We start from the raw sequence: 27,049 nt of genomic DNA on the forward strand, positions 1-27,049 counted from the left end.
ACACAAAAAACAATATTCCCTAAACTATAATAAAGGCTATCAACAATACATAAAGTTCTCAAAACTTTGATATGTATCTAAAACTGCAAAGGACTTTATTCTCAATCATTGGATTCAGCCACCTCAGTTTAGAAATCTGTAACCCCTGATAACTGCTGGGTATGGCCCAAGCAAAAAAAAAAATTCTGAAATCTGAGACATATTACTTACCTAATAGGTCATAGGTTAACAATGTAACTGAACTAGAACTGCAAATTCTCTCACTATATTTGTATATATATTTATTTACTTGAACTATTAACTGTAAAAATAATTGATTGCAAATAGCTGTACATTTTGGCTCTTGATATGTCTATTATACTATGAGGATAGTTTTGTCATTTTAAAAAACTTGGATGATTTTTTATACTTAAAATTTTTTATTTTGTTCTAGGCAATCAGGCTGTTGCCTTTATTATTATTATTATTATTATTATTATTAATTTTTAATTGAGGCCATTGTGAATTACTAGTCCTTCATAGTTGGATTTCAAGCATAGTGACAGTGATTTAGGGCCATTCCCACCACTAGTGTTGACCTCCCTGTTGACCACACTGTTTACCACCAAAGTTCACAATGTGCATCCCATACCTCCACTCTTAGCCCCTTGGCCTGCCGTATACTTAAATTTTTAACTAATTTTAGCCAGTTATTTAGAAATAACTGAAAATGTATAGTGAATTTGGAAACACCTTAAATGTTCAGTGGCCAGATCTTGATAATATAAATGAAAGCAATTCTGTTACTGTATGTTACAAGGTATTAATGTACTTTTATTTGGAAAATTTTACTTAAACTTAATCATATGTAATGGTTTTATTCTGTAAATGTCTACCTGGGTACCTTTTTATAACACTTGTTTAAATTGTATGTGCTGTTTCAGAACCCAGGATAATTTATCTTAGGTAGTTAGGGACTACTCTTAGTACTTGAGTAAGGAAAATTTTCAGGGGCCTGAAACAATTTCAATGGGTGGGGTATTTACCTTGCACTCTGATGACCCCGGTTCATTCCCCAGCATCCCACAGAGTCCTATGAGCCCACTAGGAGTGATTCCTAAGCACAGAGCCATGATTAACCCCTTAGTTCACCATCTGTGGCCCAAGAACAACAACAAAAAAAGAAAAGAAAAAGAAAATGTTCAGGGAAGTATTAATATGTTGTGACCAGTTGAATGCTTATATGTACATATCAAATCTTCCTTGAAATCAATCTTCCTTAGATAACACATTTAAGACTTTTAGAGCTTTTTAAAGAATTAGTTTGATTATATTATTAACTTTCATAAAATATTCCTATTCATTTGACTTAGACTTTTATGAGTAATTGTAATTAGACATTATGAGTAATGAAATTTAAAAGGAATGCTATATATTTAAATATTTTTCATACTAAGTCTAAACTGAAATAATAAAGTCACAGAATTTTATTTTTTGCATTTATAGTATAAGCTTGACAGTTCATTATCATTAAGCAAATAATTTAATTTTTATATTTACTGCTATATAGAAATAAACTTTTATATATGAATTGTATAAGCTAAAGAGATACTCCCAATACGTCTGGTACCTAACATCTGAGATGTTAGTAAGGAGAAAAGCATTGACTAAATATAGTCACTAGCTACAGTGACTAAATTATGTCTCTACATTCCTGAATAAATTGAATATGCTGTATAGTAGCACATTTTCATTTTAAATAGATATTTATTTTTATTTTTCACATTTCAGTAGTGGTAAAGTTTTAGCATCTTAGTTTTTTTTTTTTTTTTCTGTTTCTCCAAAAGAGTAAGCCACTTGTTGATTTAATTCACAGATAAGATGGATAATAAGCTGAGCTTAAGGGGCATATACTGAGGAAGTTATATGAGGCTTTAAAAATTCTTGATATCAAATAATTTATGTTTAATAGGTAAACCTTTATGTTTCAAATGACCTTTTTATCCAGTTCAAGAATAATTCAAGAAAAAAAATAATTCAGGAAAAATGGAAAAATCTTTGTATTGATCTTTGGCCAACAATTAAGTCCTAGCTTTCCATATACTAACGAATGAAAGAAAGTTGAAATTTAGAATAAAGATCTTTTGTGTGGTTGTTACAAGAGAATGTCTTTTTGTTATTGGCTTTGGAGTCACACTCAGTGACGTTCAGGTGTTACTCCTTGCTCAGCACTCAGGAATTGCTGAAGAATTGAGGTACCAGTATGTCAGGGATCAAACCCAGGTCAGCTCTGTGCAAGGCAAACACCCTATCTTCTGTATATTTTTGCTCCAGTACCCAGGAATTTACTGTATTATTGAACTGAAAGACACTTTAGAAATACCAAAGTATTTTGGTATGATGCAGACTTTTAGAATATTAGAAAATGTGTTAGGTATGGGGCCGAAGTGATAGCACAGCATGTCTTGCATGCTGCTGAGTGGGAAGAACCCAGTTTCAATCCCCAGCATCTCCTATTGTCCCCCTCCCCCCAGTCTGCCAGGAGCGATTTCTGAGCGTGGAGCCAGGAGTAACCTCTAGCGCTGTCAGGTGTGACCCAAAAATTAAAAAAAAAAAAAAAGAAGAAGAAGAAGAAGAAGAAGAAAGTTTGGTAAGTAGGCAAAAAATTGCATTTTATAATGATCTTGTCTAGTTCATATTTTCCAGCACTGAGTTGTTAGGTAGATTGTCAGTGGTATGTAGTATTTAAAATGCAAATATACTACAGCTAAGATAATATAGCTTCATTTCTACTAAAATTTTAAATAGAAGTATGATGCTATTTCTATATTTATAGATGATTATGGTTATAATTCTGTATATTTCACTTAACCATTAACCACTAACAATCTGGTGAGGTAAGTCCTGTGTAGAAGAAATCGAGATATGGAGATATTAATTTAAAGCCACTACTAATTAGTGGTAGAACCAGGCTTTGGAATAAGGGCAAGTTGCTTGAAGTGCCTGATGTTCCTACTCAATACTTGAATTTTTAAAAAAAGAACTTGTCTTTTTTGAAGAGTTTTACTGTGGTAGGGGATTAGTGGCTAAAGCAATAAGTATTTTTAGAAGTAGAATTGAGACTTACATTTTTAAACTTTTGATAATGGGACTAATTGATTAGTACTTATTTTACTCAATCACTAGTAATGTGCCATTTTTACAAAGCGATCTTGTTGAAGACACATGATTTGATTTGTATTTGCTTTGTAATAGTTGTAATTCTCTGTACTATCCAGTTGAGGGCAGCTATTTACTGATTAAAAACAAGTAGGTTTAGAAGTTACAGCTTTGTATTTCACAAAACTTAGTATCCCATTTGATATACAAAAGTATCTTAGTTTTTAACTATACTTTCATTTTCTATTATCACCATAAATAATTTATTAAAGATAATAAATTAGTGTCTGTTTTCTAATTATTTCTGTCCTTTTAGGAAAATGAGTATTATTGATTTTCACTTTATTTTTTTATCATTTTATTCCCCTTAGTATTAGACTACAAGGGACTAAATTTTTACATTTAATATATCTGCATGACACTGTACTTTTTGTTGAGTGCTTTTAAATAGAATGCAAACTTAGAATTTTCTGTATGTTTTTGTTAGATTAAATGAAAATTAAATTTGATCTTGATCTAATTTATTCATTTTTATAGCCACATGGGTATTTTAATCTTGTGTTGTACCTTTCGTTTTTCTTCATTGAAGTGATAGTTAAGTAATAGATTCTCTGTGAGAGAAAGAAGTTTTATGGGGGGAAGAGAAGGACACACTGGTAATTCTCAGCCAAATGGGCCAGCAGATCAGTGCAAGGGTCCTGCAGTGCTTGAGGGTACATGGGCTTACCCCTTCAGTGCTAGGCTCTCCAGGACTTTGGGTAGTACTCAGGGGACTAACTATGTGGTGCAAAGGATTGAACTTGTTTGTATCCTAGCCATAGTACTATCTCCCAGTCTACAAAGGAAGAAATTATGTGGGACTATGTACTTATGTATCTCTGAGGTAGATTTTTTGAGAGTGAAATGGAAGTCTACATAAAAGTGTATATACAAAGTAACCGATGGATTTTGGAGAGAGGATGTCTTAAAAAATGACATTAGAGAAGTTTTCTGACAAAGAGAAAAGGACACACAGCCACAGAATGTTAAGAATATAATAAAGTGATCATTAGAGGAGATGCTGAGACTACATTGAGGATGGAGACGTTTTTCTTTTGTATTTGGGCGGTACCTGTCTATATTAGAGCTTACTACTAGCTCTGTGATCAGGGATCACTCTTACCGTTGTTCTAGAGACTATTATAATGTCAGTACTAGGTAGGGACTAAACCTGGGTTGGCCATGATGCAGTTGCTCTGCCAACTAACTGTACTCTCCCAACCCCATATCCTAAAAGAAAATATATGGTTTGTGGGAACTATGACATGGTTATCTCCAATAACCGGTTTCATTTTTCTACCATGTCAGTTCACAGATTTTCACCATTCTCTCTGCCTATCTCAGATATGTTGGCTTTGTGTGTGTGATGATTTTATTCCTAGACATTTATTTTTATCAAAAGGTTGTATCTATTGTAGTAAAATATCCATGACAGAAAATTTACCACCTTAACCATATTTAAATGTACAATTCAGTGCTATTTATTGCACTCTTGAGGGGTAGGGGCAGAGAGATAACTTAAAGGGTTGGGTATGTGTTTTGCTGTAGAAGACCAGGTTTGAGTCTTTGCCACTACATGGTCCCCTCAACACCAGCGGGAGTGACCTCGAGCATTGCTAGCTATGATCCAACCCTACACTCTAAGTACATTAATAATATTGTGCCACTGTCGATTTTATTCTTTTCCACCAAAGTTTAATTCCAGTTAAACACTTACTCATTTATTCCCTGCCCCCCTGGGAACCAGTTGTCTCTATTTTTTCTCTGTGAATCGATCTTTACTTTGAATATTAGGTAACTTCTATTAAGTAGGTTAATGTAATATTTGTTCTGAAATTTCTATTGAAATTTCAGGTAGTGCATCTCTAAGATTTATTTATGTTGCAGCATGTGAGAATGTCCTTCAGGCTGAATTGCACATATGTGTGTTTGTATTTATGTATGTTATGTATATTACCAAGATACATCATTTTATTGATGGTACAATCATTTTAGTGATTATTTCAGTTGCTTCTATCTCTGGGCAATTGCAATTAAGGTTCTAGTTTGCACACTTGTACCAATATCTGCTGGACTCCCTATTTACCTTTATCTGGGAGTTGTACATTCAAAGGAGGAATAATTGAATCTTTTTATTTTTTTTTAAACTACTGTGCCATTTTCCTCAGTAGGTCCATCTTTGTAAAATTTTCATCTGTGGAGGGTAAGGGGTTTAATTGTTCCATATTTGCCCAACACATTATTTTCTGAGAGTGCTTTTCATTGGTTCAAATGTGAGTAGTATGGTATGTCATTCTGGTTTTGATTTCATTTCCTTCTTGCTAAGTGATAGATTGAGCTTCTACTTCTTGGTCATTTGTATATATTCTTTTCTTTTTCTTTCTTTCTTTTTTTTTCTTTTTTTGTTTTTTTTGTTTTTTTGTTTTTGGTTTTTGGTTTTTGGGCACACCCGGTGGCTATGCATTCAGAAATCGCTCTGGCTTGGGGGACCATGTGTGACGCCAAGGGATCGAACCATGGCCTGTCCTAGGCTAGCACAGGCAAGTCAGATGCCTTACCATTTGTGCCACCGCTCTGGCCCCTGTATTTATTCTTTAATAAAATTTAGTTGTCTCTTTTTGTGTAATGGAGGATTTTGTGTAGTGAGCTTTTTCTTTTGACCATGTTTTAAATTGTGGTATGAGAGAAAGGTTGTACTTAAAAATAAAACATCATGGTTGAACTCAGAGTTTTTCTTGTGTTTTGGACTAACTTCCTAACAGTCCACTTTATATTGAGCACAGTGATATCTCATTAAAAGCCCCCACCCCCGAAAAAAGGAATCACCATTTCTGACATCTTCCTTTTTAATTCTGTGTGATGCCAAACTCAAGTTTCTACTAAAGAAATCTATAAAACTTTGGGAAGGAATACAAGTAAGATGACTTGGTATTGGAAGAAGAAAATGCAATGGAAGGAGAAAATAGTTAATTCTTTAGTAATATGAATCATTAATGCACATTATCTACCATCTAGTAGTGCTTTTGTCACTGAGCATTTGTTCTTCATCACAGTACAGTTTTGGGGTGTGAATATGAAATGTGCAATAGAAGTTAAGACTGACATAAGTGGTTCATTTAGGAGAATGTTTGAGATAATGCTGGGAGGATTGGAGTGACTTTTAAGAGAATATCTCCAGACAAATCTAAGGCATTGAGAAACCATTAAAAGCTCTTGAAAAGTAGATTTATACCATGTATCTCTGGGTTTTAGGAAGCTTCATCTACATACTATGTCGGAGAAATTAGGCACTAAGGATTTTCACTGAACTGAGTAGCTAGTATCTGTTTACTATAGTTAATTATTATAACAGGTGACAATTACTAATAAATACTTTAATATATCTTTAATGAGTTACATCACTATTATCCTTTTAGGTAGAACCCCTGAGTTTCCCAAACATAGAGTCTGAATGGAAATTTACAACAACTAGAAACTATATATGTAGAAAAAGGAAAGGAACATATTCAGTATATGAGCACTAATAAGTATAGTGTTCATTCTGAGCATATCTTAGGTCGATCAGATCTGTACTTATTTTTTTTTTTTTTTACCTTGAATAGATATTACCACTTGTTAAACTTAAATTACAATTCAGAGCATTTCTCAAATAGTAATGCTGGTACTTGAGCAGAGAAGGAAAGTTTAATAAGACATGTGAAAATACAATGTTCATCTTCTGGGTTTTTGCAAAGAAAATTTGATTTTGTAGGGAATGACCTGGGTTAGGAGCTGGGGAAGTTTTGAAGGGGACCCTGCCGCTGAGGCCTGCTTTGGTTGTCTTCACATTACTGACTGTATGGGAGGTTCACCAGCTGTTTGACTGGCAGGAGCAGGAGCTTTCACTTCAGTCGTTTATAATTCCTGGCTATTCTAGGATAGTTTGCACTTCACCAAGCCTCAGACAGGTCAGGACATTTGGTAGGAGAAGGTTGAACGGCAAAACTGCAGGCCTAGAATTCCCAGCCTTTTTCTTTTGAAATTTGTAAACAACATTTTTAATTTTCTTGTTAGAGTTTTGGGTCATGTGCCTATTTTTCATGTAGAGAGCATTTATCAACCAAGAGGAGTTTTAAAATGTCAAAACCAGGAAAAGCTCCCCTAAACCATGGCTTGGTTCCTGTTGATCTTAAAAGTGCAAAAGAGCCTCTACCACATCAGACTGTGATGAAGATATTTAGCATTAGCATCATTGCCCAAGGCCTGCCTTTTTGTCGTAGACGGGTAAGTCTTACCTTTGAAAAATAGGAATATTTAAATGATGTGTTTTTGTGTGCTTTAGTGAAAGAATCCTGTAAATTTCAATGGGACCTGTATAACTAAAACCACCAATGTATTACATAGCTCTCAGTAGTTATCTAAGCACTTTTTTAAAATTTGATAGAGAAGTCCAGGAGACAAGGCCACCAGTCCTACCTTTTGTTTCATTTAATTTCCATTAGAATCTTTTTAACTTACTAAGATTTGGTAAATGTAAAAAGGTATGTTTTGAAATGGGTTTATCAAATAATAAAAAATCCAAAGACAGTTTTTATTTTGTGAGAGAAGTAAAATAAAATGGTGCTAGTCTCCTTATACATGATAAGCATTGCAGCATTTTTAACACTTTTTAAAAATACTATTCTAAGATTCCTAATTTTATCTGAACATTTCAAATTTATTATTTCTAAGTTGCTTATTTTTTCATTTCAGACTTAATGTGATGGACATTACTTTTTGCTGTTTTATAAAAAAAGTTATATTTTGTGTGACATTTGCAATATAGTTTATACTGAAATATTTTTGAATTAACAGATCATTAAAATGTTTAATCTCGCCACAACCTTTAAGCTATTTTTCAGGATGATATCTTTTAAGTTTTAAGTACAAATATTAATGGTTTTGTTTTATATTCCTAGTTGCTGTGTGCTGCCATTTTGAATTATTAACTTGTGATATATATTTAGAATTAAATGTTTATAATCTAAAACGCTAAACTGAAACCAAACCAAAGTTACAAAAAAATCCAAAATATAAAACCAGCCTCAGATTAAATGGGTATTTGCATATACTAGTGCTATTTGTGTTTTAATTTTTAATTTTTTAGAGGGGAAATAGCTTATTAAATAGATGAACTCATAACACCTGAAAGATGTTTTTACTCCTTAGTAAGAATTTTTATTTGCTTGGAATTTAACCGTGTTTTTTTTTTTTTTAATCTTTCCTGACTATCTTTATTTCTGTTGAGTAGTTTTTGCCCCTACTCAAAACAACATATTAAAAAAAAATGAATGAGGTTTATTTGTACAATAAAGGATTGCAAATAGAATAAACATGTCCATTAGCATCCTCTTACTTTTTCCTTTATTATATTTTTAGAAAATGTGAATTTTTTTTCTTTGACTTTGATAACTTCTGAGTGAGATCACTCCTCTGATTTAAGCATTTACACAGAGGCCTCTGATAGCTTTAAAGTCATTAGGAAACAGATTTATTTAATGCTTCTTTAGCAAGTCAAGTTTTCAATACTTCTTGAAGGAAAAAAAGTATTTTAACTGAGTGTTAAGATATGATAATTTTTTCCATTTTAGTGATTTTTTGCTAGACTGGAGTGCAGTATATAGTAGAATTCATTGTGCCACAGTGTTTTCTTCCTTTACCTTATTAAATGAACATTATATTTAAAAGGCTTAAGATTCTATAAGAAAATTAGTAGAAAATAATAGAAGGCTTTTTGAAGACTTTTCAGATTGCCTTTTCCTAGGTTACTGTATTATATGTAGTTATGGCCTTGCATTTGTCATAGCAAGAGAAGACTATATATGAAAAATAAAATTTATAGTAGAATATTTTTTGGAAGGTAAAGGCCAAAATGAGCACATTTCATTTTAGACTGCCTTCCTGCCAATAATTTACTATTATGTAACTCATTGACTGACTACTAGAACTATCAGAGTAAAAGTAATTATATCCTCTCAGTCCCTCTCTAACCAGTTAATTTAGGAGGCTTTAAATTGATTATCATGCTCTCAAATTTAATTTACTAACTACCTTTTAGGAAGGTTAATGTATGTTTCTTTATCAAAAGTTTAAAGCAGACTTTTGATATGATGATAAAATTATGTTACTTGTCAAACATTTAGTTTACTTTTACCTTATTTTAATGTTTACACTTCTTTAAAGCAGATGTTGTTCACTGATAGTAGAACATTAAAGGAGATAGTCTGTATGTTGTTATCGATTGCTTTTGTCCAAATAAATATGAATGCAGCAAAAATTTAATAAGACTACATGGTCTTTTGAAAAACACAATATTGTCCTTCCATATATCTTGTATGTTAATATGGTTAATGTTTGTACAATAAAATAATCACTTTGTGGAAAAAATACTATAAAATAGTTTTTAATAGCTACAACTTGAATTACTATTTTCAAATGATTTTGAGAAATGATTTTGGTATTAAATATAGTATTAGTATTGATGGTTTGATTTTTGTATAAAATTTTCATCTCATGTAAGTGCTATTATAAGTTAATAGCAGTAAAGAAATAACAACAAAGGGGCGGCCAGAGCGATAGCACAGCAGGTAGGGTCTTTGCCTTCGTGCTGCTGACCCATTTTTGATTCCTGGCATCCTATATGGTCCCCCGAGCCTGCCAAGAGTAACTTCTGAGCACTGCCAGTATGGCTAATAAATAAATAAATAAATCTATTAATTAGTTAAATTATACTGTTTTTTAGTATTAAGATCTTTGTTATATATATTTACTCAGACACTCTTAATTTTCATATCATCTGGAATACTTGTTAAAAATATTAAATCCTAGGGGCTATAGAGTGGGTAACGCATTTGTCTTGCATGTGATTGACCTGGGTTTAAACCCAGGCACTCCATATTTGGTCACTCAAACATCACTAGGAGTGATCCCTGAGCACAGGAGAAGGCAATGCCAGCAACCCTCTCACCCCTGAAATAAACCATACCACATGAAATAATATTCCTGTATTTCTTTTGGATAGTCTTAGTAAGAGATGGGGAGTAAGGCTTGAGCAGAGTCTACAATTTTTTTAAAGAGGTCTTAAGGATAGGTTGGAGAAATAGTACAGGGGTTAAGGCACTTTTGTTGCATGTGGGGGACCCTGATTTGATTCCTGATACTACAGATGAGCTCACGGCACAAAGGCTGGAGTAAGCCCTGTATGCCACAGGGTGTGGTGCAAAAACAAAAGTCTTAAGGAAATTCTTTGTATCAGAAAGATTAGGACTGTTAATGGAGCATGTAACTTTGTTTAAATGCTGTGATTGTCATTGAAGAACAGAATTTAGAAAATGTGTTTAATTCATATGATTGCTGGAAAATTTTTTTTGTTTTGTTTTTGTTTGTGGACCATACCTGGCAGTAGGCAAATGCCTTACCCCCTGTACCTGTTCTTTAGCCCCTTTGTTTCTTAAATCACACCTTATTTTCTTCACTTTAAATATATATAAAATAAGGGTCCATCAGATGGGATGCTAAAGCTTATCTGACAGCTGTTTTAAGTATTTTGAAAATATATACTTCAGTGCTGTAGGTTTTTAACCATCTGTTTTTCTTACGCTGGGTGTGCCTATTCATAGGGATACTTCCACAGATACTGTCCTTTCAGGGGCCAGTGCTGGGGGGCCATTCTGGACTGTCATTGCTGGCCTTGTGCTCAACCATTTGAGCTGTTTCCCTGGCCTACTTGGAAAGCTTTTTAAGGGACATTAGAATGTCCTTTTAGTTATTCTTCAGTATGAGTCTTGGTAGAAATTTCAAGTGATATGAAATTGTTGGTTTATATGGGACTTTTAAAAGGAAGTGGTTTTAAAAGGTAGTGGTACCAGTTTATAGAGTTTCTAATAACATAGCACAGTATTACTAGAGTACCTTTCATATTTTTGATTTTGAACCACATATAGATTGTGGAGTGTAATATAGTGACTAACAGTGGAGTTGAGCTTGCTGATGAGCATGGTAGGGAACTGAGGTAGGGACAAGGGCCTTGTTTACCAGAAACCTGAATAGCTTAGACAACAATGAAATGTAAGGCTATGATTTCTAATAGCTAAAACCAGCTTTATAGTGTAGCAATTACATTCTATATTAGCTTGTATTCTAAATACCATATTTGAAATAATCTTTTCTCTAAGTAAAAATACAAATAGAATATTTGTGTCACTTGCAAAAATGTTGCTTTCACTCCTTTTTTATTGTTACAACTGTGGGCTAGATTAACTCAAAAAGTGCTTTCCAAAATTTCTGCACAGGGCAGTGACAGTATTGGTTATTGTAGGCCACGTAGAAATACTAGACCAGTCACTCAGCTCGACTGTTTCAATGTGAAAGCCAACTAGGGACAACACTTAAATGAACATGCAAAAATATGTTATGCAGGGGCCGGGAAGGTGCACTAGAGGTAAGGTGTCTGCCTTGCAAGCGCTAGCGTAGGATGGACCGCAGTTCGATCCCCCAGCGTCCCATATGGTCCCCCCAAGCCAGGGGCGATTTCTGAGCGCTTAGCCAGGAGTAACTGCTGAGCGTCAAACGGGTGTGGCCCCAAAACAAACAAACAAACAAACAAAAAAACGTTATGCTGTTTGAACATAACTTTATTTACTAAATGGTAAAATACAGAGTTTCATGAAAAGTTTCATTACTTTACATTTTTGTAAATCTTTTTATGTAATTGTTTTGCTTATATCTAAGTTTTAGCTCTTAGTAAATATTTAGAATGAGGTTGTTAGAGCCATGTCTTTTATTTAAGAGAGTCTTGTTACTAATTCTGTAGATAAACAGAAAAATCTTTGTTTTTATGAGAATTATGAAAATTTTAATATAGCACTTTCTGTTGTTCTTCTAAATGTGTATAACAAAATATTTTTGCTTGTTTGTTTTTGGTTTTGGGGCCACACCTGGCTACTCTGAAGAGTTTGTTACTTCTTGCTCTGTACTAAGAAACTACTCTTGGCAGGCTCAGGGGATATGGAGATGCTGGGACCTGGGGATGCCTGGTATTGAACCTGCGTTGACCACGTGCAAGACAAACTCCGTAGCTGCTTTGCTATTGCTCCAGCCTCAACATATTTGTTTTGTGTTTTTTTGGCCCTCAGCTCTTTCTCAGGGTGGTGCTTGGGATTATGTGGTGCAAGATATTAACTAGGTTTCCTTCAATCAAAGTTTATGCTAATGCAATTACTAATTGCTCATATTTAGAGAAGAGCCTATGTATTCAAGAGATTGTCCATCTATTTTAGCATGTTCAAACTTCAGTTATTTAAATGCCAGCCCAGCATTATATGTTAGGTAATGCTCTTGATTCATAAGTGAAAAACTCCTCTCCTCTCCCCTCTACCCTCCGCTCCCCTCCCCATCCCTTCCCTCCCCTCTTCTCCTTTTTCTTCCTTTCTTTTCTTGTGCACCATTCCTGGAAGTATTGCAATACCAGGTCGATGTGTGTAATGAATGGAGCAGGCCTCTATTCCATTATCGAGTGCCAAAAATCAATTTAATATATTATCATCAGATGATATATCAGATATTAAACTGATAAGAACAGATACTACACTTGATCTTATCCAAAGACCGAGAAGCAATGAGAGCATAATTTCTTGATTTAACATTTTCTTCTGAAAATTTAGGCATGAACTTTTAATTTTTTAAAATGAGAATTTTCTGTAGTAGAAACAGAATAAATATGTAAATATAATAAAGTATCAACTTAGTTAAAAGCAGTAAGATTTTATCACAAGAGTAAAGATGCTTAGAAATTGTTTACTTATCTTTAAACAACATTAAACATCCCTCAGACTAGCTTTTAATTGGTATAATCTTTCTGGGAAACAATTTAATATTATTCATGAAGCATCTACAAAGTGTTCCCTTCTTTTTGGCAGGACGACTCCTGAGCAGTGCTTAAGGAGTCCAGGGGCTACTCTCGATACTCAGCTAGTCCTTTAGGGCTTCAGGATATGGTGCTACTCCAGCCACTATGGAGTCACATAGAAAGGACTGGGTAGTAGCCTCCAGGAGCCATATGTGATGACCAATTAGGAATCATGTGGTGTCCAGAGATGAACGCAAGTCTGCTGCGTGTAAATCCACTGTACTGTCTCTGGCCCAAGAAATAGACACTGAAAGAGCTAGCAGCTTTTCACAGTCTACCCAGTTAGTCTATACATTTTTAGAGTTCAGAAATTACCTTCTGCCATTTTATTCTTCAAGTGATACACAGGAGAAAGTATAAATATTTGTATGACTGATTTATTGAAGAGTGTGTTAAACTTGATAAATGGTTAAAGTAGTTTTAGTGCTGTAAAGATTTGGCATGTTTTTGTTTACTAAATGTTTTTTAAATGACTGTGCAGCTGTGATTTTGAATATTTCACTTTCTAAATTTAACTAAACTCACATACCGTTTGACATTTAATTTTAAAAGTAATTACTACTTACCAGTTTTGAAAACAGAGAAGCAAACATAGGGTATGGTCATTGAGATGGTACTTTGAATGTCAGTAGTAGTCAAGATTGTCAGAAAATGCTAAATCGTAAAGAAAAATTAACAGTACTTTGGAAGTTAAAAAGAATAAATAATATAATCAAAAGATGGTATGATCAAGTTTAGAGAAAGATTTTAAAAGAGTGCTGTTTTTATAAGTGAATAAATGAAAATATACTTTTCTTTTTTTTAAATATGCTTTTCTTAAAATTGTTTTCCCCATACATATATTCCATTAGAGTTGGGGGTGGAGAGAGCTGCAAGAAACATTTCAGTTCATAGGACATCTTTTGTTGTCGCTTTCATTTTAATTAAAACATAATAGGCCCTGCCAGTCTTTTTCTTCTTTTCATCCATACGTTCCCCCATTAGTCTATATACAAGGGGACATACAGGCCATAGCTCTTGGTGCTGGTAGGGAGGTAGACGGTGCTGAGATGGACCCAGGACCTCCCAGGAGAAGACATGTAGTCTTCCTCTTAAGCTATAATACTTTCCCAGCCTTTTTCTCCTAAGGAATCAAACTTCAAACATCATGCCTAAATACAAGTAAATAGAATACAAATGTTTCCTTGCAATGTTGTTCTCTGTATTGTTTGTACACTGCACTAGGTATAAATAAAAAGATGATTCAGAGGACTGTGAACAGGCATAAATGAAAAATTCCAGTCCCTTAACTATCCTGTTACGTGAAAAGAAAAACCATAAAAGAAACCATATAGAACAACAAGGTTAATTACTTCCGTGAATCATGCACAGGATGCTGTGAGAGCATGAGAGAATAAGCCTTACTTATTATCATGAAGAATTTTATAGTAATTGAGTCAGACATGAAGGATATTTACTAAGCAAATGATAGGAGAAATGATGGACAGAAGGAATCATTTTAATCTATGTTATTCACATGACTATACACAACTGCATTTATTGTATCTTGACAAGAAGTTTATAAATATCAGCCCAAAAGTATATATTAGTACTTAGAACATAGTTGGAAACTTAAACACTGTGATCTCCTAAAGCTTATATTGTTACGGAGATAGAAAAGTGAGGAATCTGCAATGTAGACAGTTGTATAACTTGCCCCCAGAAAGTGATGGATGGGATTCTCATAGGATTTTATATTCGGGACCAAGTGTCCTGAAAGCTGTGATATGCTGATCTAGGTAAGCAAGGGTGTTTGAAATGCTCTTGATTTTCAGATATTTTAGGTGTTAATTTTTGCCAAGGAGTTTTCAATATGTAAAGTTTTTGCATTTGAATATTTAAAAAATGTAAAGTTTGCATATTTAAAATCCACTTAACTATGCAATGCTCCCTTTGTTTCCACTCTATTTAGATAACCCCTGAGATTCACTGGGTCTGGCCCAAAACTTAAAAAAGTAAAAATCATTTAAAAGTAAAAATAAAAATAAGATGGCCTTAGTCTCTACCTTTAATAAGTACTTGCTTGACCTTTTTCTTATTAAACGATGTCTTTCTTGTAGGTCCTGCCTCAGTTATTAGATACAAACTTGAAAAGCAAATGCTAGCATGACTTATAAATCTGCCACTACATTGTGGAATAAACCATTGCAAATTATCTTTCTTGTTGATAACAATTTGTACATATTGCTTGGTAATTTGACTTCATAGGGTAAGTATTTTTTTTGTAGGCTATGTTTCACAGAAACTAATTTACTAATATTAAGTCTTGACACAAGGAAAATAGACCAAAACTATGTTAAAAATAATCTTCATGTTTATCTCCTAATATTCTGGTATGATAAATAAGAAATGAATTAAGACCAGAGAATCGGTGGGTAGGACAATTGCCTTGCACATGGCAACCTGGGTTTGATCCCCACCTCCCCATATTGTACTCCAAAGACCATCAGGAGTGATCTCTTAGTTCGAGCCAGAATCAAGCTCTGAGTACCCTTGGGTATGATCCCAAAGCAAACCAAAAAAAAAAATTTTTTTTAAATGATCCCACGGTCTTTTTTGTATATATACCAGAGATTCAGCAAGTGTCAAAAACAGAAAACACTTTCAAAGTAAGGAAAATCTTACTCTAATTTACATAATCATCTTTTCTGAATATTCAGCAGAAATACTTATGTGAAATGGGAAGTTTTCTGTGGTACAGAGTATGTACAGAGTATATATCTTAAATGCTAAAATGCAAAAGTCAAGAAAATGCAACATACATTATTCCAAAATTATGAAATTTCATAAAACTTTGAGTTTTATAGCTATCACCAGTATTTTTAATTTAAAAAAATTTTTGGTCATACCAATGATGCTCAGGTCTTACATCTGGACCTGTGCGTAGGGATCACTCCCGATTGGCTCAGGAGTTGAATGTGGGTGCTAGGAATTGAATCCAGGTGGGCTTAGTACAAGAAATAGCTGTACTATCTCTTTAGCCCTGCCAATAACAATATTTATGTTTGTGCTACACATTGTGTATGTTGGGTTAAGGGGTTGGGTTATACCCGATGATACTCAGGGCTTACTTCTGGCTCTGAAATCAGGAATCACTCCTGATATATATACTTTTTGAATATATACTATAAAACACATTATATAAATATATACTGTGATTGATTTTCCTGCTTATAAAGGACTCCATAGAATAAATACAGTGATTATTTGGAGCTTGTTATTTTTTTCCAGTAGTTACATGGAGTTCATGCTAATAGACTTGTAATTTAAATAAAGGATGAGAGCCCCACTTTTTATTTTCTTTTCTTTAGTTTTATTTTCCAGGAAAATTAACTCGAGTAACTTTCTTTATGGGTGAGGCAGGTGGGTGGGGGTAAATTTGGACTGTACCCAGCAGTGATCAAGGATTATTCTGGCCCTTTGCTCAGGGGTCAGTCCTGGCAGTCTTTGGGAAGGTCTCTTTGCAATGCTGGGAATTGAAGTGGGCTGACTAAATGCTAGGCAGATGCCTTAACGGTTAAGGCAGAGAGGCTTAACCTGTCTCTCTGGCCCATAGTAAATTACTTTTAAATTTTAAGTTACTTGAAATTACTTGTAGATACAGAAACTACTTTGTGTATTGTCCTATAACAGATGAGTAAGACAAGCACCTTCCCTTTAGAAGGCCACATGTGCCTTTTTTTCCTCTGATTTATCCACATTCTGACAGCCACATACCTGAATCAGAGGATTCATTAATTAATAGATTAATTCATTCAACAGAAAGCATCTACTGATTGTCTGCCACAATTCTGAGTTCTTGAGATACTTTGAGGGACAATGCAAAAAAAAAAAAAAATCCTGCCTTTTATATATAATTTAAACTTTTAGTGAGTGAGTACAATTGAGTGGAAAGTCTCCTGGCACCATAAAAAGACCTTGGGGTGTGAAAATGAGCGTGTAGGGAGCCTGTAGTTATTCCAACATGATGGTATGCTTTAAGGGCAGAGAAACCCTGTATCTCGTAGGCCAAGGAAATTCCTTTCTAATTTCCCCAATATTTACTGTGCCTATTAAAACACACACACAAAAAAAAACTTTGCCACACCAGCCCTCCTTCCTTTTTTCTCTTTCTCTCTTTCTTTCGCTCTTTCTCTTTCTTTGTTTCTTTCTTTCTTTCTTTCTTTCTTTCTTTATTTCTTTCTTTCTTTCTTTGTTTCTTTCTTTCTTTTCTTTCTTTCTCTTTCTTTCTTCTTTTTTCTTTCTTTCTTTCTTTCTTTCTTCTTTCTTTCCTTTCTTTCTTTCTTTCTTTTTTCTTTCTTCTTCCTTTTCTTCTTCCTTCCTTCTTCCTTCCTTCCCTTCCTTCCTTCCTTCCTTCCTTCCTTCCTTCCTTCCTTCTCCTCCCTCCCTCCCCCCTCCCTCCCTCCCTCCCTCCCTCCCTCCCTCCCTCCCTCCCTCCTTCCTTCCTTCCTTCCTCTTTCTCTCTTTCTCTTTCTTTCTTTCTTTCTTTCTTTCTTTCTCTTTCTTTTCTTTCTTCTTTCTTTCTTTCTTTCTTTCTTTCTTTCTTTCTTTCTTTCTTTCTTTCTTTCTTTCTTTCTTTCTTTCTCTCTCTCTCTCTCTCTCTCTCTCTCTCTCTTTCTTTCTTTCTTTCTTTCTTTCTTTCTTTCTTTCTTTCTTTCTTTCTTTCTTTCTTTCTTCTGCATTCTTGTGGTTATTGTTTGGTTGTTGTCTTTGTTGCTGTGGTGCTTTTTTTTTAGTTGCTAGTTGTTTTTTTGATTGATTTTGTTTTTAGTGTTATTTTTTGTTATGTTTTTCTTCTTTTTCCCCTTCTTTTAAATTGATATTTATAACCTCTAGATGGTCTCCTCCCAGTTTATTTTCTTTTTTTTTTCCAAACAGAACCACATAACTTGAATCATCTTGTACTGCCTCATAAATTGAGGGAGGAAATAAAAACGATGATACCAGGACCAAACAGTCATATGAACATTGAGTATAAATGAAAAATGATCAGACATGGGACCAGAGTGGTGGCGCTAGAGGTAAGGCAACTGCCTTGCAAGCGCTAGCCTAGGACGAACCATGGTTCAATCCCCCGGCGTCCCATATGGTCCCCCCCAAGCCAGGAGCTATTTCTGAACGCATAGCCAGGAGTAACCCCAGAGTGTCAAATGGGTGTGGCCCAAAACCAAAAAAAAAAAGAAAAAGAAAAAAGAAAAATGATCAGACTTAAACACCAAACCCAAAGTCAACAGAATCAGTACTCAATCTACAAGCTATACAAAGGGGACCAGTTATACTAGCAGTCGGGGGGGGGGGTGGGGCGGCAAATTAGGGGGCTATGGGATGGATACTGGGAACCAGGGGTAGAGAGAGGACAATACTGGTGGTGGGAATGCCCCTGATTCAACGTCACTATGTACCTTAAATATTACTGTGAATGATACATAATTTACTTTGGTCACAGTAAAAATTATTTTAAAAAAATTAGTGAGTAGGAGAAATTCACCCAGGAATGGACATGTTTGGTCTGCTCTAGTTTCCCATATAACATCACACTCTATTCAGTTGTCCACATTTATTTTTTCTGGGGAGGAATCTACTGGTAACATATGGGTTCCATGCAGTGGTGGGCTCAAACCTGGGTCTCCTGCATGTATAGCATGTATTTTGCCCATTGAACTATCTCTGACTCTACTTTTTATTTATTTGATTTTTGTTTGTTTATTTGGTAGGTTGGTTTGGTTTTGGGGCCACACCTGGCGGTGCTCAGCGATTACTCCTGGCTCAGAAATCACTCCTGGCAGACTCAGGGGACCATATGGGATACCAGGAATTGAACCCAGGTCTGTCCTGGGTCGGCCACATGGAAAGCAAATGCCCTACCGCTGTGTTGTCGCTCTGAACCCTCTACTTTTCATTTCTAAGTCAATATGCATTATAATATAATACTGATAATATGCATTATAGTTCCTTCACATGGATATATGGATACTACATGTACATGCATATATAAGTACATATGGAAATATACTATTCACCTGACTTGACTTTCATATGTTGATAATTTCTGAAATGTATGATCTACTAATTTTAATATATTGTTAGGTAGCATCTGCTACTGTTAGCAAAATACTATTTTGAAACTAAAGGATTTAATGATTTCATCCTATTCACTTTATATGTTCTTGCAAGAGAACTTTTTTTCATTAAATTTTTAAAGTAATACTGCATTTTAATATTATCTAGAATTTTTGTGTGCATCATTGAAAATCAGCATGAATATATAGGATAACGTTTTAATACCCTATGTAACTCACCATGTGAGTTTCTACCTGAAATGATCCCGAATCAGAATTTAGAGTCTTCACTTTTGCAGCAGGTTTACTAATTAATATGTATATGAAAGACTACATCTTGATAGTACAGCATGTAGAAAGAATACTTGCTTTGCTCAAAACCAACGATTCTTGCCATCCCATATGGTCTTTGAGCATAGCCAGGAGTAATTGCTGAATACAGAGCCAGGAGTAAGCCCTGAGCACCACCAGATGTGGCCCCAACACAAAAACAACAAACAAACAAAAATATGTATTACATATATGTCTGTTGCATAAAAGCCAAATGAAAACTATAATTTAGGATGGATGTATTTATTGTAGGTATAATCCCGATTCTTAATGTATTAAAAATAAAGCTACTCAATTACTATTTTGAAAAGACTGCTGTTTGTGGTAAAGTCGTTCTGTATGTTAGAAGAGTCCTGGTTGGGCTGGAGAGATTGATTGTACAGCAGGTAGGACACTTGCCTTTGCATTCTGCCAAACAGGATTTGATCCCCGGCATCACATATGGTCCTTCAAGCCCACCCTAGATGTGATTTCTGAGTGAAGAGCACTGATGGGTGTGGCCAAAAAATAAATGAAAAAGTGAAAAAGAGGATTCCCAATTAGTAATTTACCCAGCATTTATTGATGTAGACTGTGCCTTAATTTACATTTGCAGTGTTTTGTCCATAAAACATGATAGAATTAAAGTGGATTTTTTTTAAAGTAAAAATAATGTTCGGGGCCGGGTAGGTGGCGCTGGAGGTAAGGTGTCTGCCTTGCAAGCGCTAGCCAAGGAAGGACCGCGGTTCGATCCCCCGGCGTCCCATATGGTCCCCCCAAGCCAGGGGCGATTTCTGAGCACATAGCCAGGAGTAACCCCTGAGCGTCAAACGGGTGTGGCCCAAAAACCAAAAAAAAAAAAAATAATGTTCGGTTAATAAGTTTTTTTTCTTGTGACTTTGGAAAAGTCAGTGTATTTATAGATATGTATAGACTTTATTGATGTTTATTTGGCTCCGGAGGACAAATTCAGTGGTATTTCTCAAATGTTAAGATGTTAATATTGGCCTGCAAACACATGACTATTGGCGCATCTGTTTATTGTTTGTTTTATGGTATTTTCATATAATGATGAGGTATTGTATTTTTAGAGGAAAAATCTGTGGTAATATTAGATGAAACTCTGTTATCTTGAATTTATATTTCTGGCCCTGAGAGGGGATTATAGTTAGATTTTAGGATATCATTGTTAATACTAGTTTGAACATGGAGGGGCAGTAGAGTACTGCTTTTGTGAATGGTGTATGAATTTTTGTATTTTAAAAATCTGTTAAAAATTACTCTTCATGGGGCTGGAGCGATAGCACATCAGTAGGGTGTTTGCTATGCACGTGGCTGACCCAGGACGGACCTTGGTTCAATCCCTGGTGTCCCAATTGATTCCCTGAGCCAGGAGCAATTTCTGAGCGCATTGCCAGGAGTAACCCCTGAGTGTCACTGAGTGTGGTCCCAATTCTCCCCCCCCCAAAAAAAAATTGCTCTTCTGAGAAAGTAGAATTATTTTCATTAAGATGGAACAGTTCTTAAGTTAGGTGCTAATATATGATTTAGACATTTTTATACTGTGTAACCTCATGGGTTTGATTTATATTTAACTTTGAGATGTTTAACTAGTCAACAGCAAGCAATTTTAGAGTTTGTCAATAAAATGATGACAAGTGATTCATAAAAATAAGCACAATCTTACATATATTCACTTTGTATCAACCTTTCAAAAAGGATATTTCATTGAGTAGTGTATAAAAACAAAGTCTTAGTTCTCCAATCTGACAACAAAACAAATTACTAAACACCATTATTTAAAAACATTTAATTGGCAACTATTATTTTTTTAAGTATTAGAACATTTACGGTTATTAGGAAATTCATAGTAGCCTTTTATTTTAAAAAGACAATTTCTGGGGGCCAGAGTGGTGGTGCAGCAGTAGGGTGCTTGCCTTGTATGCGACTGACCTAGGACAGACCAAGGTTTGATCCCCCGGCATCCCATATGGTTCCCTAAGCCAGATCCAGGAGTAACCCCTGAGCATCACCGGGTGTGGCTCAAAAAGAACAAAAACAAAAACAAGACAAGTTTTGGAGCTGGAGAGATAGTACACGAGTTAAGATGCTCCCTTTGCATGAAACCTACCCCACTTAGATGCTGGCACCATGTGATGCCCCAGCATAGCCCAGAGGCCCCAAGCACTGGCTAGTGTAGTCTGGGAGCCACTGAACACTAGAGGTCTCTAAGCACTGCTAGATGGCTCTGAAAATACTCTGACTTGTCCCAGCAGATTTACTTCCCTAGTATCCTCTCATTGAAGTACTAGCCCACTTGGTGAGTGGCTCACAAATACTCAGTCACCAGAGAGCTCAATGGACTGAAAATACTGCTTTGCAGGTGGGAAGCCATAGTACTTACTACCTGCTTCCCAGAGGGGCAGAAAGAGAGACACCTCCATTTCCAACTCCCCACCAGGCACAGAGCTGGGAGTCACCCAGATCACTACCAGATGTGGCCCAAAACAACAACAAAAATTCCCAATAATTAATTTTCTCATTTTCACCTATCACTTTGATTTGTTCATTAAGTCATATGAGCTAAAGAACTGCTTGGAGTAGGGGGTGTTCTGTTTTTGAGTGAACACCAATACAATCTTGCTTAAATAAAGATTTTATATTAAAAAAAACTTTGTGAAGTTTATCTTAGAATGTCAGAAATGCAGAGTACTTGATTAAAGGTCAAATGAAAGGATGTTTGTGAGCTGGAGGAATTAAGGTACAGGGATTAAGGTGTTTTCTTGCATCCTATTGGTCCTGATTCAAATCCCTCACACATATATATGGTCCTCAAAACAGAGTGGCAGGAGTCAAACCTGAACATAGAGTCCTGGTTATTTTTGAGCACCCCAGAGTATGTCCCAACTCCCACCCCCCAAAAATGAAAGTTTTATTGTGTAATAGCAAATAATTGTAATAAAGTTTACACAAGACTTTTAAAAGTTGGTGAGAAGTTAAATTCTGATAAAAACATATTTATTTTAGTATTTTTAAATTTTTCCTCCTCATTGTGAAAGGAAAACCACAGCACCAATTTTGATAACTACAAATTTTTCTTTTCTTTTCTTTTTTTTTGGGGGGGGCCACACCCATTTGATGCTCAGGGGTTACTCCTGGCTGAGCGCTCAGAAATTGCCCCTGGCTTGGGGGAACCATATGGGACGCCGGGGGATCGAACCGCGGTCCTTCCTTGGCTAGCGCTTGCAAGGCAGACACCTTACCTCTAGCGCCACCTCGCCGGCCCCTACTAATTTTTCTTAAGCAGTTTTCTAATTTAATTTTCCTAAATGGAAAGACTAGACTACCATACCAAAAATGAACAATTTATTTCTACTTACATTATGTAGATTCATTCAGTGTGGCTATCATATATGTTAAAATTATAACCCCATTATGTTTTCATAATTAAAAAAGTAGCATGCATCATCTTAATATTTTGTTTAGGGCTCACCACGTATACAGAATAAATGTCGGATTCAAATACTATTAAATTAACAAACTTCGGTTGCTATAAAAGTATTTAAAACACCTTATTGATTCATATACCATGTTTGTTGCAAAAATATCTGGCACCCATTTTGGTCATGATTCTAAGTTCTGACTCCCATGTATTTTCCGGATTTCCCCCAAATACTCTAAAAAAGAAAAACCCAAAACAAAACAGTGGGAAAAATTTGCTAGCATTTTGAAAAGTAATTTATCATAACAGCACCTGAGATACTATTATATAAGAACTGAAACTTGTGAACATTTAAAACATTCAAGAGTTAAGTCACATAATTCGCAAAAGCTGTTAGAAATTTGGGTTCTTTTTTGCCACCCCTTGCTGCTTTGCCTCTTTTTTATTTTTAATTATTACAAATTCCGTATTTAAAACACTCCAGAGCACCCTCTATACCCAGTTTACCCAGAGCTCACCCTCACCACATTACCACCTCTACCGAACAGCTTATCTGCCCTGTTCCCGCTGCAACTGCTTCATTGAGGGGAGGCGTTGTTCTGCCGATTTCATATTAGCTTTGTTATCATGCAGCATTTTCAGCTGCTCATACTCATTACCATACAGCTGGTATGTAGAGAAGAGAAGGAAGCAAGCAGAAGTTGTACTGGCTATAAGAATAAGAAGCTCTGTTGCAGACAGGGTGCTGGCAGATGGGGCATGTGTTTGAACAGGTTTTACTAATAACAGAGTGCATTAAAAATCATTCTGAGAAAGTCTAAGGTCAACGCCATGAATTCAGAGCTAGAGAGGTTGTTCAGCTTTTTGTAAACCTTTTTAGAATATTAATTAACTCTGATACAAAAAGTAATAAATGACCATAACCTCTCCTAGAACTGTTAGCATGTTTTTTAGAAGGCTTTCTCATTAGTATAAATTCAAAAGCATTGATACTGTTAGCTAGTGTATCATCATATTCTGTCTTTTGTTGTCTTGATTATATTTGCTTAAAATCCCACACAGTGTATATACAAAAATGTGTATGGTTTGAGAAATGTTACCATATTCTTTAGTTTTACTGTGGAATATTAGAATACTTACTAGAAGATAAATCCAAAGATTTGGAAATCTATAGGTATAATAGTGATTGCATCTAAGATTGAGATGAAAAATATGTTGTAGTTGCATTAGAAGCGAACTAATGTGAGTGCCCTTATCTGCTATTAAAATGATTACTTGTGTATTTATAGGCCTCAAACTGAAAGGAAGTAATTGAAATAATATTAGTATTTTTTTTGTGTGGTTTTTTTGGGTCACACCCGGCAGTGCTCAGGGGTTATTCCTGGCTCCAGGCTCAGAAATTGCTCCTGGCAGGCACGGGGGACCATATGGGGCGCCGGGATTCGAACCGATGACCTCCTGCATGAAAGGCAAACGCCTTACCTCCATGCTATCTCTCCGGCCCCCAATATTAGTATTTTTAAAAAGGCTTTTCTGTGGGTGCTTAGTCCTATTGACACTTCTCCATTATATATAGCATCTTTTGTTAAATTCTTCTCAATTGGGAATGGTGATAAAAAGCAGTAAAAGCAAGTAAAACTAGACAGTTAAATATACAATGCTGTGCTCAGTTTAACGGAACACATTTATTCTCTTCTGAACCATTAAAATACATATGTATATCTGGTTTAATTTTTAGCTAACATGATGTTTTCAGTAGCTTAAATCTTTTAGATTTTCAGAAAAATGGACAAAGCAAATACTGTTAGAGTAAGACCTATTAATAAGAGGCCAGAGTGATAGTGTAGCAGGTATGGCATTTCCCTTGCACTTGACTGATCCAGGTTGATGCCCTGCATCCAGATGATTCCTTGAGCCAGCCAGAAGTGATTTCTGAGTACAGAGCCAGGAGTAAGCCCTGTGCACCGCTAGGTATGAACCCTCGTCTAAAAGCTTACTAATAAAATCATTTGAGTGGCATCTATGAAAAATGGTACAAATTGATAAACACCATTAAAGCTACTTTTGAATATATTATTTTCGGGACCAAACCTAGATTTGCTCAGGGCCTACTCTCAGCTGTACACAGTGGTTACTTCTGGTGATTCTCAGGGAGCATGTGGTGTGAAGATTGAACCCAGTTCTCCCACATGCAAAGCATGTGCTCTATATATTGAGCTTTTTTCTCTGCGTGCCTTCCCCCAGTATAATACTTTTTGGTTAGAAGGAGCCAAACCTGATGGCGCTCAGGCTCTCTGCTCAAGGATCATTCTTGATGTGGCTTATGACCATTTGCAGTGCTGGGATTGTCCCAGGATCACCTTATACAAGGCAAATACCCTACTTTTGTACTATAATTGTAGTTCCTGTATATTCTTTATCATAACAAACATTTATATTCTGCTGGTCATTTTTAAAGGTACAGTAAATCCTCAAACAGAGTGAATATTTTTGTGGTAGTGCTGGCATGATGCTGCAGGTGATAACCCAGGATCCCATATATGTAAGGCATGTGCTGCGCTCTACCATGGATGATATCCTGACTCAGTTTAGTTTTTCTATCAAAACTCATTGCATTGGAGCCGGAGAGATAGCATAGAGGTAGGGCATTTGCCTTGCATGCAGAAGGACAGTGGTTCGAATCCCTGTATCCCATATGGTTCCCTGAGCCTGCCAGGAGCAATTTCTGAGTATAAAGCCATGAGTAACCCCTGAGCGCTGCTGGGTGTGACCCAAAAACCAAACCAAAACAAAACAAACTCATTGCATTTTCTTTTCCCTATCAAATTTCATTTCAATTTTTATTAGTATTTTAATTGTATAACTGATAAATATCTAGAAAATTTTATTACTTTACCCAGAAGGGAAAATGCATATATAAATGTATACAGCATTATAATAATGCTATATAAAATATAACATGAAAGAATATTTAAAATCTACCTATATTATATGTATTTTTAGACCATTTTATTGGAATACCAGGGTTTACAGTACTGTGAGCTAGCCTTTTTTGGCATTCATCATTCTAGCATCACACCCATCACAGAGAACCCTGCCTTCTATTATTCCCCAACCCCCATGCCCCAAACATTATTTCAACCATGTAAGCTCATTTCTGTAGACAAATGTCCCTGTTCTGATGACATTGGCCATTAGTTGTTCCTTTACTAAGTTTCTTTATATCCCACGTATGAAGCATTTTTAAAAGTTTATAATATTGTTTATTATTATTAATAAGCATTTTATGATACTACTATATGTACAAAGTTAAACTCCTAAAATTATACAAAATAGGAAATAAATTGAAAGTTTTTTATTGTCTTACAACTATATAATTTATTAAGAGTAAGGAGAGTATTAAAAAAATTTAAAGGGAAAATTTGACTAGACCCAGAGCTTAAGTCTACTTTATCCTAAAAAGGAAATATTGGCTTGATGGTAAAAATATTACATTACAGATAATGCTTAAGTATCTGCATTAATAAGTAAAATTTTAATTAAAATCTCTAGATTTGGAAAAATAAACAAAAATAAAATCTCTAGATTTGGAATATTAGATAGACATATAATATTCAGTATAAATTAATTTATTATTGAAAAAGCATAAAAATTTTAGCAAGCTAGAAAACATATTTCTTAATTTAGTATAGAGCAACAGTTATCAATGTTAGTGAATACCATACTCAGTGGTAAAATGCTGAGAAGTTTGTGTTGTCTTTTTAAAGAAGTTCCTTTAATTCTCCTTGCAAAACTGGTTTTGGTGCTATGACTTCCCTTAGCTGTTGCCTGTCTATGAAGCTTCGTGTAGTTCCTTCAAATGTAATTGATAATCTAGTTGGATAGAGTATTCTTGGTGAGGTGTTCATTTCATTGAGGCGTTTATTTGATTTTTTTAAAAAACTATTCCACCTTTCTCTTTTGAGTCATAGGAACATAGGAACTCATTTGATAGATTTGCTGTGACTCTGAAGGGCTTTTCTTTGTAGACAAGTCTTTTTATTATTATTTATTATTATTATTATTATTTTTAATCCTATTCCTTACAGTTTTCTGTCT

General features: G+C 35.1%; 1 protein-coding gene and 1 non-coding gene across 3 annotated transcripts in view; one reads left to right on the forward strand and one right to left on the reverse strand.

The window, feature by feature from the left end:
* The window catches only part of FBXW7 (F-box and WD repeat domain containing 7), a 221,202-nt gene that overhangs the window by 145,971 nt on the left and 48,182 nt on the right, over window positions 1-27,049 (forward strand). The window lies entirely within an intron of this gene.
* LOC126005410 (U2 spliceosomal RNA) lies at window positions 12,628-12,813 on the reverse strand. The gene has a single exon (XR_007494512.1). It is a non-coding gene; the product is annotated as a U2 spliceosomal RNA (small nuclear RNA).

The sequence above is a fragment of the Suncus etruscus genome, chromosome 3 (genome assembly GCF_024139225.1).
Source record: "Suncus etruscus isolate mSunEtr1 chromosome 3, mSunEtr1.pri.cur, whole genome shotgun sequence".
Taxonomy (NCBI): domain Eukaryota; kingdom Metazoa; phylum Chordata; class Mammalia; order Eulipotyphla; family Soricidae; genus Suncus; species Suncus etruscus.